Raw genomic sequence first — 12002 nt, 5'->3', positions numbered from 1 at the left:
GTCTCAGAGAATATAGTTTTTAGTAGATCTCAATGTATTACATATTCTTGATGCTCTCCTTGTGGTTTTACATGTTACTTCAATTTTTACGAAATTAATTTATTTAATTTAATTGATAAAACGTAATAATTCTTAAATATGTGAACTACTTCTTTGCCAAAGTCGTTTCCACTACAGATATACATCGATTTGCGACATAACAGTTTTCCTATGCATGTATATATATATATATATATATATATATATATATATATATATATATATATATATATATATATATAAAATACCCCATGCAGACCATGCAGATCACACCTACGTACGTACCATAAAAAAATTGGTTAAAATCGAAATTGATTAGTCGTGAAATTGAGCCCTGAGCAGCTCGATTTTCTCTCCAAAAGCGAAGAGGTAAAACCTAGCTTGGATCCAGCCAAGTCAAAGTGAAGAAGATTGTCCTCAATTAGTTGACCTCCGATCACCATCGCCGTGGACGGAGACGAACCACCGTCTATGAACCCTAAGCAGACCAAACTGTCGCCCATCCGGACCATAGAATTCGGACCAAAGATACTCCAAACCGAGCCCTTGTTCTCAAGAACCAAGTCGATCCTCGGTACCATGGGAGAGAGTCCTTCGAACCCCTCTGTGGCGTAGCAAGCCCCGAACGGAGACACGGCCTGAACCCTCGGAAAGTTGGCCGGAACCGCCTTGTCGAAAGCTTTGACGACCGCGGAGAATATCGTGGTTTGCAAAACCGTGTAAGGCTCGGCGGTGCTGATCTTCGTACCGCCACGACCGGTTTTCACGTCGAAGGAGAAGAGCTCGGGGCTCAGCCCCGGGACGGCGGTTCCATCGATGGAGATTGACGCAACTCCTACGAAATACTCCGTTGGTCTCTTAGGGTTTTGGAGCAACGGAGTGTAGGTCAGCGGAGGAGAATCAGGCTCGCCTCCGAACGCAGCGAAGCCCTGATCCGGCTCTGGCGAGGAAGCGAGGCACAGAGAGAATCTCCGCGGGAGTTCGAAGAGGGTCGAGAGCTGGGACGGGAGTCCGGTCGGCTTGCGACTGAGTCCGGCGACCCCGGCGACTCCGGAGGCAAGACCTTCCCGGAGGAGTGACGAGGCCGTGGCGGCGAAGATCAAGCGCTTTGGCTTTGCGGCGATGATGTGGAGCTCGGGGCGGAGAGACACCACGTCGGAGCCTAGTTTTCCGGCGGCCTTCGAGCGGGTTATCGGGTTGCAGAGCCGGGCGGTGCAAGCCGGGTTTTTGCACCGGACGGAGCGGAACGTGGATGAGGAGTTGGTTGAAGCGCCAGCGAGCCAGACGTAGCGTCCGGAGAGGTCTAGGGTTAGCTTGAGAGGCACGGAAGGGGTTTTTGCGGTGATTAGGGTTGTGTATTGGGGTTTCTTAGAGGATGTGTCTTTGGTGACAGGGATGACTAAGGCATTTGGGATTAGAGGTGTTTGTTGGGAAAGTGTGATGAGAAGAGAGAAACATGATATGATCAGAAGATGATGAAGAGAAGATGAAGAGAAAGCCATATTTTCTGTGTGTGTTTATTTTGGGTGGGAAGAGGATACATGGATTTGGTTTTTTTTTTTTTTTTTTTTTTTTTACTATAGAACTAGTTATATCATGGATCAATTGGTTTCAAGATCGTTTTTTAAACGGAAAAAATATTGTTGTTGGCCTCTTAATTATTTAGTGCTAAATTTATGCTAATAAAACAAGTTGTTAAATTTTGTATTTTTGGGGGGTTTCGAGAAGAGAAGACAGCTGAAACCTGTTTTTAGTTATTATTGACCTGTCTGTCTTGTTGTCCTAACTAAATGTTCAATATTTTTTATTAAGTTATTAATGTTATCCAAAAATAGCCGTGAAGTTAAGTTTATTATAAATGATTAGCTACAATATATATGACCCAAGGTAATGAAGCATTATCGATGAGCTGATTAAGTTAGCTCTCTCCTATTTTTACTTCATCATGTGTTTGGAATTAATCAAGATCCATTAGACCACTTCATCATTTTTCATTATTACATTTTTTCATGTATAAAAAATGAATTAAAAACTAAAACTTTTATTCTCGTTAAAAAAAGAACTGACTACGGCCATACAAAAATTCCGGATAGAGGCTGGTATACTTTATTAAAAAATGTCCTAAATTGAAAATGAGAAATAGAAGATTGACAAATGAAACAAAAAAGACAACGGACTATTTTGTTTAATAATGTTAATCCTGCCAACAATTCTTTTAGGCCTCTTCAACAAATGTCTTCTGCAAATCCTGAATCGAGCAAGTGAGACTGCCAAATACAGACATAAACTCAAATCTTAATCCACCCTCAAACCTAGAGGAACTTCAAACCTTGCACTTAGATTAAACTAATCCATCCACATAACACCCTTTTTTTAAGAGGGACATCAAATCTAAAACCGGCGATGACTCACACATCTCACGCACTCCAAAACTTACCCTAAATGGTGGGCTACCACAAACCATAAACAGCTAAGCATAGTAGATCCAAACAAAAAACTACTTAACTCCGACAAATCTATACATAAATATAAAAATTTACGAGATATAAAAATTATAACCGGACATATTTTGATTTGACTAAGATAACGAAATCATGGATATATTCATTGGAACATAAGAAAATTACTTAGTCTGTATCTCAGAATAATTGTTCTTTGTCGTTTAGTAGTTTTTAAGTAGTTTCTTTGGTTTGCAAACGGTCTGTCATTTGGCTTAGTCTTTTCACAGATGCATATAAGCTTGTATTGTCTATTATTTTAGAAAGGAATAAAACATATCAGAGCTTGTATTCCCAATTCATCAATTTCTCTCGATAAAAAACTTGAAATCCAATATGGTATTAGAGCGAATTTTTCGTGTTTGATTTTCTAGGTCAGAAAACTCCATCTTCGTCCACGATTTCCTATGTTTGGCAATTGATCTCTACTTTTCCTTCTCTCCCAGACTCCAATGGCGATTTAGACAGAAACATAGATCTCCGACGCATGCTCCTGTGAAAAATCACGAAGGTCGAATTTTCGCACCCTCGCACCCTCTGAGAATGTCATTTATTCTGCGTTTCTTAATCTCAATTTCAAGTTCTTCTCTCCATCACTTTAATGACGGAAGAGGCTTCATCGACGGAGACGCTTCTTACGCTTCAGAGGGATTTTTCGCAAGATTTTTTTTTTGCAAGAATCTCTGAGATTTTCTGTGTTTCGCCTCCAATTTTGATATTTGTTTCTTCTTCATCGACTCTTCAATGACGATTCAAGAAACCTCGATGGAAAATGGATCGGCGATGCTATTGGGATTTTGACCTCGTCACTCGTCCAGTCGAGCTCGTCTCTTCGTCAGTCGAGCTCGTCACTTCCTCAGTCGAGCTCGTCTCTTCGTCAGTCGAGCTCGTCACTTCCTCAGATCGACCTGGAATGAGTTCGCACTTCGTCCAAACGTCTTTGGATTCAGTTCGTCAGTTCGCCCAACCGTGTTGGGTTAACTCTGTCAAAACCTCTCTCTCTCGAAACAGAAAAAACGAAAAATAAAAGAAGGAACACGAGATTTATAGTGGTTCACTTTCAAAGAGAAAGCTACGTCCACTTTGCCGCTGCAATACTATAAACCCAATTGGGAAAGTTTACAAGTACAAATGTTTCTATTTTGGGTGCACAGGAATACAACAAATAGTATCCTTTATATACACTAAGGAAATGTACAAAGTTACTATCCCTAACCGATGTGGGACTTTTTCCAATTCCTTAGATTAGGCTCCATCACTTGACATTCACCATCAACAATCTCCCACTTGGAGACTAATCTCATCACGCGTCTCCATCTTGCAGCGGTGACTCAACTCATCAGACGAGGAGTTCAACTGAGGTCGAGCACAACCTCAGTTTGTCATACGGCACAGACTTCGTAAACATGTCGGCGGGATTCTGACTCCCTGCGATCTTCTCAAGTACCAATATACCATCTTCCAAAGCCGACCTGATGAAGTGGTATCTCAGCTGTATATGATTGGTCCTCGCATGATACACTGGATTCTTTGCCAACTGAATGGCGCTCTGGCTATCACTGTACAGCACACTCCCTTCATGGTCTTGACCCAGCTCGCCCAGAAAAGTCTGTAGCCATATCATCTCCTTCGTGGCCTCGGTGATGGCCACATACTCCGCCTCGCAGCTCGACAAGGCAACAATCTTCTGCAACCTCGACACCCAACTGATAGCCGTCCCTCCGAATGTGTAGACATAGCCGGACGTGTTCTTTCTGCTGTCGACGTCGCCCCCATTGTCAGCATCGACGTAACCTTGGAGTCCCAGTTCGGACTTCCTGAATACCAGCGCCGAGGTCGAGCTGCCTCTCAGATATCGGAGGATTCACTTCACAGCCTCCTAGTGCTCTCTCCCCGGGTTACTCATAAACCTGCTCACAACTCCCACTGCATGAGCAATGTCCGGCCTCGTGCACACCATTGCGTACATCAAGCTTCCGATGGCCGAAGCATAAGGGATCTTGTCCATGTACGCCAGCTCGTCCTTTGTCACTGGCGACTGTTGCTTGGACAATTTGAAGTGGCTGGCCAGCGGCGAGCTGACCGACCTCGCGTCTTCCATGTTGAAGCGTTGGAGCACCTTCTTCACGTACTCCTCTTGTGAGAGCTCGACGCTCTCTCTCGTCCTCTTGATCCTCATCCCAAGAATCTGCTTCGCGGCTCCTAGATCCTTCATCGCGAACTCTTCGGACAATTTCTTCTTCAGCTCGTCAATCTCGTGTAGGTCGGCACCTACGATCAGCATGTCGTCGACGTAGAGCAGAAGAATCACGTAGGAGTCTTCAAATCTCTTGAAGTAGCAGCAATGATCGGCCTCACACCTGCCGAACTCAGTTCGCTTCATGAAATTGTCGAACTTCTTGTACCACTGCCGCGGGGCTTGTTTCAGCCCGTAGAGACTCTTCTGGAGCTTGCACACGAGCTCCTCTCTCCCTTTCACCTCGAAGCCTTTGGGCTGCCTCATGTAGATCTCTTCGTCGAGATCACCGTGAAGAAACGCCGTCTTCACATCCATCTGCTGAAGATGCAGATTTTCCTTGGCAACCAATCCCAACACGGTTCTGATCGTCACGAGCTTGACGACCGGAGAGAAGATTTTTGTGAAATCGATTCCCTCCTTCTGCTGGAAACCTTTCACCACCAGCCTCGCCTTGAACCGTTGGCTTCCATTGCTCTCCTCCTTTATCCGGTACACCCACTTGTTGTGCAGTGCTTTCTTCCCAGCTGGTAACTCCGCCAGCTCCCAAGTGTGATTCGTGATCAATGAATCCATCTCGTCCTTCATGGCGAGCTCCCACTTGGTCGAGGCGTCGACCTCCATAGCCTCTTCATAGCATTCCGGCTCTCCTCTGTCGGTAAGGAGGATGTAGTTGAGAGACGGAGAAAACTTGTGTACCGGTTTTCTGACTCTTGTCGATCTCCGCAGCTCGGTGATCGGAGTCCGCTGATTCACCTCGAGCTCGGTGTTATCATCAGCTTCTTCTTCAGTCTCGTGACCGTCATCAGCTCGGCCTGATCTCACCTCGATCATCGAATTGTCTTCTTCGATCTCGTGACCGCCATCAGCTCGGTCTGATCTCACCTCGGTCTGATCTCACCTCGATCATCGAAGTGTCTTCTTCTTCTTCCAGCTCGGTCGTCGAGAAGTCTTTCAGGTCGATCATTGACTTCTCGCCCTCAGGAGCTTTCTTGGTCGAGCTTCCCTTCAGCTCATCCCCGTACGTCGTCTGCTCGTTGAAGACAACATTCCTGCTTCGGACTATCTTTCTCGCATGGGCATCCCAGAAACGATAACCGAGCTCAGTGTCACCATAACCAATGAAATAACACTTTTTAGATTTCGGGTCGAGCTTACTTCGAACAGATTCATCAATATGAACATATGAAAAACAACCAAACACTTTAAGATAAGAAAGGTTTACCTTCTTCCCATTCCATGCTTCTTCTGGAATTTTGAAATCCAAAGGAACACTTGGTCCTTGATTTATCAAGAAGGCTGCCGTGTTGATTGCATCAGCTCAAAACGTCTTGGGCAGGCCGGAGTGAATCCGCATACTCCGAGCTCGTTCATTCAGCGTGCGATTCATTTGCTCCGCTACTCCGTTCTGTTGGGGAGTCCCCGGGATCGTTCTCATCATCTTGATCCCGTTCTCGGCACAATACCGCTTGAAGTCGGAGTCGACGTACTCCCCTCCATTGTCGGACTTCAAGCACTTCACTTTCGAGCTCGTCTCCAGCTCGACCATCGCCTTCCACGTTTTGAAGGTAGCGAACACGTCAGATTTATTCTTCAGGAAATAAACCCATACCTTCCTCGTGGAATCGTCTATGAACGTCACATAGTAGCGAGATCCTTCAAGTGAAGGGACTGGAGCTGGTCCCCATACATCGGTATGTACCAGCTCGAGTTTCTCCGCCTTCAGCTCTCTGCTCGCATTCGTGAAGCTAACTCGCTTCTGCTTCCCAAGAATGCAGCTCTCGCATTGGTGATGTTCCACCGTCTTCAGCTCCGGGATCATGCCGTCTTTCACCAGCATCTTCATTCCCTTCTCGCTCATGTGCCCGAGCCTGCGGTGCCACAGCTCGGTCTTCGCGGTGTTGTCGACCACGGCCACCATATCCTGCAGCTCGACGTCATGTAGAGCGTGCCTGTCTTCAGTCCGCACCTTCCCGTGATTTCCTGCGACGTAGTTCTCCAGAATGTCGCTGTCAGGGGTGGTGTGAAACGACGCTCCTGAGTCAAGCACCCAAGAGTCGATCGAGCTGTCCACAGTTAGCAGTAACGCATCTGCAAACTCTTCAGTGACAGCGTGGGCACCGCCTTTCTCCTTGGCGGGCTTCTTGCAGTACTTCCTGATGTGGCCGGACTCGCCACAATTCCAGCACGCAAAGGTTCGCCCTCACTTGGACTGACCTCGCCCACTCCGTGACTTCGACCTGTCATTCCCTCGGTTCTGACTCCGGTTGTGGTTTCTTCCCCTGTTCTCCACGTTCAAGGCCAAACTCGTCGAGGCCTCGCCAGAATCAATTCGTCGCACCTCTTCGGCGAGGATGCGATCTCGTACGTCGTTAAACTTTAACTTCGCACTTCCAACCGAGTTGCTGACCGCAGCCCTCATCGGCTCCCAGCTATTTGGCAAGGTCGCGAGCAGAATCAGAGCTCGCACTTCGTCGTCGAACTCGATCTCAACCGATGACAGTTGGTTGACGATCGTGTTGAACTCGTTCACGTGAGTGGCTACCCCGGCTCCTTCATCCATCTTCAAGTGGAAAAGCCTCTTCATCAGGAACACCTTGTTGTTCGCCGAGGGTTTCTCGTACATGTCCGTCAGGACCTTCATCATTCCCGCCGTGGTCTTCTCCTTCGCCACGTTGTGAGCCACGTTCTTCGACAGCGTCAGTCGAATAACTCCCAGAACCTGCCTGTCGAGGAGTTTTCATTCTGCCTCGTCCATCTTTTCTGGTTTCTCGCTCATCGGTTGATGAAGCTTTCTTCCGTACAAATAATCCTCGATCTGCATTCTCCAGAATGCATAATCCGACCCGTAGAACTTCCCGATCCCTTGCACCGTGCCTTCTTCGCCTCCCATCGTTTTTTCTACTTCGCTTCTTCTCCACAGGTCGCACTCCGTTTCAACAAGAAACTGCAGACCTAGAAGCTCTGATACCAGTTGTTGGGATTTTGACCTCGTCACTCGTCCAGTCGAGCTCGTCTCTTCGTCAGTCGAGCTCGTCACTTCCTCAGTCGAGCTCGTCTCTTCGTCAGTCGAGCTCGTCACTTCGTCAGATCGACCTGGAATGAGTTCGCACTTCGTCCAAACGTCTTTGGATTCAGTTCGTCAGTTCGCCCAACCGTGTTGGGTTAACTCTGTCAAAACCTCTCTCTCTCTCTCGAAACAGAAAAAACGAAAATAAAATAAGGAACACAAGATTTATAGTGGTTCACTTTCAAAGAGAAAGCTACGTCCACTTTGTCGCTGCAATACTATAAACCCAATTGGGAAAGTTTACAAGTACAAGTGTTTCTATTTTGGGTGCACAGGAATACAACAAATAGTATCCTTTATATACACTAAGGAAATGTACAAAGTTACTATCCCTAACCGATGTGGGACTTTTTCCAATTCCTTAGATTAGGCTCCATCACTTGACATTCACCATCAACAGATGCTGCAAAACCTCAAAGCGATTCAAGGTTAATCTTCTTCTCCTTTCTCGGTTACACATTCTGATTTCTTTCCCATGGGTCCATGGTGGAATCAGGAGTTCCATCTACGGAGAGCTCATTCTCTCAATCCGATGAAGATATGAAATGTCATTCCCTTTTTCTCGGTCTAGTGCATGAACGAGATGGCAATCCATTCTTGGAGTTTAGACCGATCTTGTTTATCTTAGAAATTCTGATTCTCTAGGGAAAGTCTTGGGTTTTCATATGCTCGATGGAGATGATTACGTCTCTTGGTCGAGGTCAAGAAAGATTGACGATGCCGCGTCGAGGACCAAAAATGTCGCCAGCCACAACCTCGACCCCATGCCATGGCTCATCTTCCTTCCAAAATCCTTATCCGACGAGTCCCGCCGTATCAATGCCATAAGATCTTCCGCTGCTCCTCCTACCTCGCCTGCGAATACGTGGCGATTCGTCGCCGATATCAATCCGGCGATCTCACTCCCAGACCCCAATGTCCATACTTTTTTCGGTGGATCAGCCGCGGTCTAGACCCGTGGTCCCGGGAAGGGATCAACACCGCCGCGGTGAAGAGAGCTTAGGAATTCGAGGCTTTTAGGGCTGTGATTATTAGATGAAGGTTGTTCGTGTCGATGTACTGCGAATGCGTTCGGAGTCGCTTGGCATTCGGGAACGAGTTTTCAAGGCCAGAGATCGTCAAATCTCTCATTGTTCGTGTCTCTCTCAAACTATGCCTTTCCCCGCGGAGACCTATTCTTGACGAAAATGAAGACCCTTTCTTGGAGATGGATTCGATGATGAGCTTTGCTGAATGACGTTTTTGGATTTGTTTCAAGTTCTTCAGCAGCAAGCTATTGTCACAAATTGATTTCTTTTTCTATTCTCAACCAGTTGCTGTCTTCATCTTCACTAGCTATACGTTTCATGTTCAGTCCAAGATGAACTTTCAAGAAAGTCCATCTTAAGGGAGTGTATTAGCACATTAAAAAATTGCTTAGTCTGTATCTCAGAATACTTATTCTGATTCTTTTCATTGTGTGTCGTTTAATAGCGCTTTTAAGTAGTTTCTTTGCTTTGCAAACGGTCTGTCGTTTTGCGCTTAGTCTTTTCACAGCTGTTTATAAGTGGGTATCATGTATTATTTTAGAAAGAATCGAATAAAACATTTTCACTCCGTGTCTCTTCCAATATCAGAGCGCTAGTATTCTCAATTCGATTTCTCTCTATCAAAACTTAGAAATCCAATAATATACCGATAATATTTTATTAAAAAGTACACGAGCATAATCATCCCATACCCATAAATAAGTGCTACAATGATAAGATACAATACCAATCAATCAACACTAACGAGAGACAAGTGAATAAGAGATGAAAATTGATCCTAGATTAGACATTCGTAGTAGTGAAATTGAAATTGGCACAAGTGGTTTGCCTGAACAGCAAAAGGGAGCTAAACGAGAGAGTCTTTTTAGCCAGATCAAACTCAAGAAGATTATTCTCGATCTGATGACTTCCAATCACGATCGGACTCCTCGGCCTCGGACCACCGTCGACTATCCCGAGACACACCACATCACCGCCTCCAATCGGAACCATCGAGTTGTCCCCAAAGATCATCCACACCGCGCCCTTGTTCGTCATCACCAGCTCGATCTGCGGTACTGCGAGTCCCACCCTCGTGCTCCCGAGCTTTTCTGCCTCGTAGCAAACCCTAAACGGCTTTACCGCTGGAACCCTAGGAATCCCTGAGAGATATCTCTCGAACGCTGTCGTCACGGCTGAGTATATCGAGCTCTGCATTAATTAGAGTGTTAAACATAAGCATGATGAAATCAGCTCAATTAGTAAGCACTAAAGAGATATTTGAATCACCATTAAAAAAATGATAACATATATACTATTATTGTATTATTCTTGTAATTAACGAAGTTAAGAATTGAACTAGGGACTGATATACTAAATTCTACAACGTTAGTCATAAACATTATAGAAACACCAACTTTCCACAACACTTATGTTAAGCGCTGTAGAATCCCTAGTTTCTACAACACTTATTTTAAGCGTTGTAGGAAATGAGTTGTAGAATCCAACATTTGTAATAGTGAATTCATAATAATTAATTATTTTTTTCAAGAGATAAGGGAAAATCAAGGTTTTACGATTTGTTTAGGTGAGTTTAATTTTAAAAACAATAGAGTTCTTATTCATTCAATGAACTTATTTTTAAGAAATAGTCTATTATATTTTTCATTCTCCTTTATTTTATTTTTATTTTTACATTTCTCATTAAATTCCTAGCCTCGTGCCAGCTGCCTGTAATCCTAGCATGGTAATAAAAATAAATTGAAAGTCTCTTTAATTAGTATTCATCAATCCACTTCTATTAAAAAAAAAATTAAGAAATGAATTTAATTAGTTTTGAGATCCCTTGTATACTTAACCTGCATCACTGTGTACGGCTCCGTTAAGCTAATCCTTGCAAGGGAAGCATTGACTCCGGCGACAGTTTTCCCGTTAACTCTGATCCGTCTAACTCCGATGAAATAATCGGAGGGGTTGGAAGGGTTCAGAATCAACGGTGTCGTGATCAGGTTTCGGGACGAGACCTCGGTGTTCTGGAGGAAGAAGTAGGGCCCGCCTCCGAAGAAGGCGACTCCGGTGCTCTCCGGCCGGGAAGCCAGGCAGAGAGCGAGCACCGGAGAGACACCGAAAGAGGCGGCGATCCGGGACGGGAGAGCGGTCCGGCCTCGGCCGAGCCCCGCCACGCCGCGGGTCCCACGAGCGAGTCCGGAAGTCAAGGACGCCGGAGCGGAGGCGGAGAGGAGGTACCGGGCAAGGACAGTCCGGCCGGGGGTGGCTCCGTCGGTGGAGCTTAGGGCGGCGTAGTCTCCGCCGAATTCTCCGGGGACGGTTTTTCCGGTGATAGGGTTTCGGAGGAAAACCGAGCAGGTTTTGTCGTAGGAACTACGGCAGTTGGTAATTAGGGTTCCGGCGAGCTTGCAGGGCTTGGAGTTGCATGGCACTCGGCGGTGGGATTCGGAGGGAAGATGGAGCCAGAGGAAATCTCCGGCCAGGTCTAGGGTTAACTTGAGTGGAGAGAGAGGGGTTCCGAGACTGATTAGGGTTGTGTATTGTATTGTCTTTGTGGAGGTGTCTTTGGTGACTGGGATCACTAGGGCTTTTGGTTTGAATGCTGACGTCGATTTTTCTGTTGAGAGATCGGTGAAGAGAAGAGAGACTGTGATCATTGAGAGAAAGAAAGGATGGAACGTCGAAAAAGAAGAAGAAGAAGCCATGACTGAGTGATGTATAATGATCGATGTTATTGGCTTTGTATATAATACTGCTTTGACTTGGTGTGTAATTTTTTATTCATACGTGTAAGATAAGATATTTGTGTATATATATTTAACCTACGTTGACTTTATAAGCATTTAATGGCGAGTCTAATTAAAATGTACGCTGCTGCATATGCGCTAGGGATATGGAAAGATTATAAGCTTTGACCAATATATAATACTGTGAAGTTGTATTAGCAATATTATATATGGAAAGATAAGTTGAAGTAATTTTTATTTAAATAAATAACAACGAAAACTAATAAAATAGCTGAGTAGACGATATAAAATGAAAATATAGGTAAAAGAAATAAAATTAGAGTTAAATTGGTACAATAACAGAAGATCGCAGAGAAAACAAAGGAAATCGTGGAAGATGGTTTTCTTGAAGTTTAA

General features: G+C 45.1%; 2 pseudogenes; both read right to left on the bottom strand.

Annotated features, from left to right (window-relative positions):
- Positions 1–338: 338 nt before the first annotated feature.
- LOC149392994 (putative aspartic proteinase GIP2 pseudogene) lies at positions 339–1541 on the bottom strand (annotated as a pseudogene).
- Positions 1542–9602: 8061 nt separating this feature from the next.
- LOC149392993 (putative aspartic proteinase GIP2 pseudogene) lies at positions 9603–11554 on the bottom strand (annotated as a pseudogene).
- Between the last annotated feature and the right edge of the window lie 448 nt (positions 11555–12002).

The sequence above is a fragment of the Urtica dioica genome, chromosome 6, assembly GCF_054948205.1.
Source record: "Urtica dioica subsp. dioica isolate 48M chromosome 6, U.dioica_male_clone48M_v1_H2, whole genome shotgun sequence".
NCBI classification, from domain to species: domain Eukaryota; kingdom Viridiplantae; phylum Streptophyta; class Magnoliopsida; order Rosales; family Urticaceae; genus Urtica; species Urtica dioica.
The sequence above is the reverse complement of the archived record's forward strand: the minus strand, read 5'-3'. Positions and strand labels throughout refer to the sequence as shown.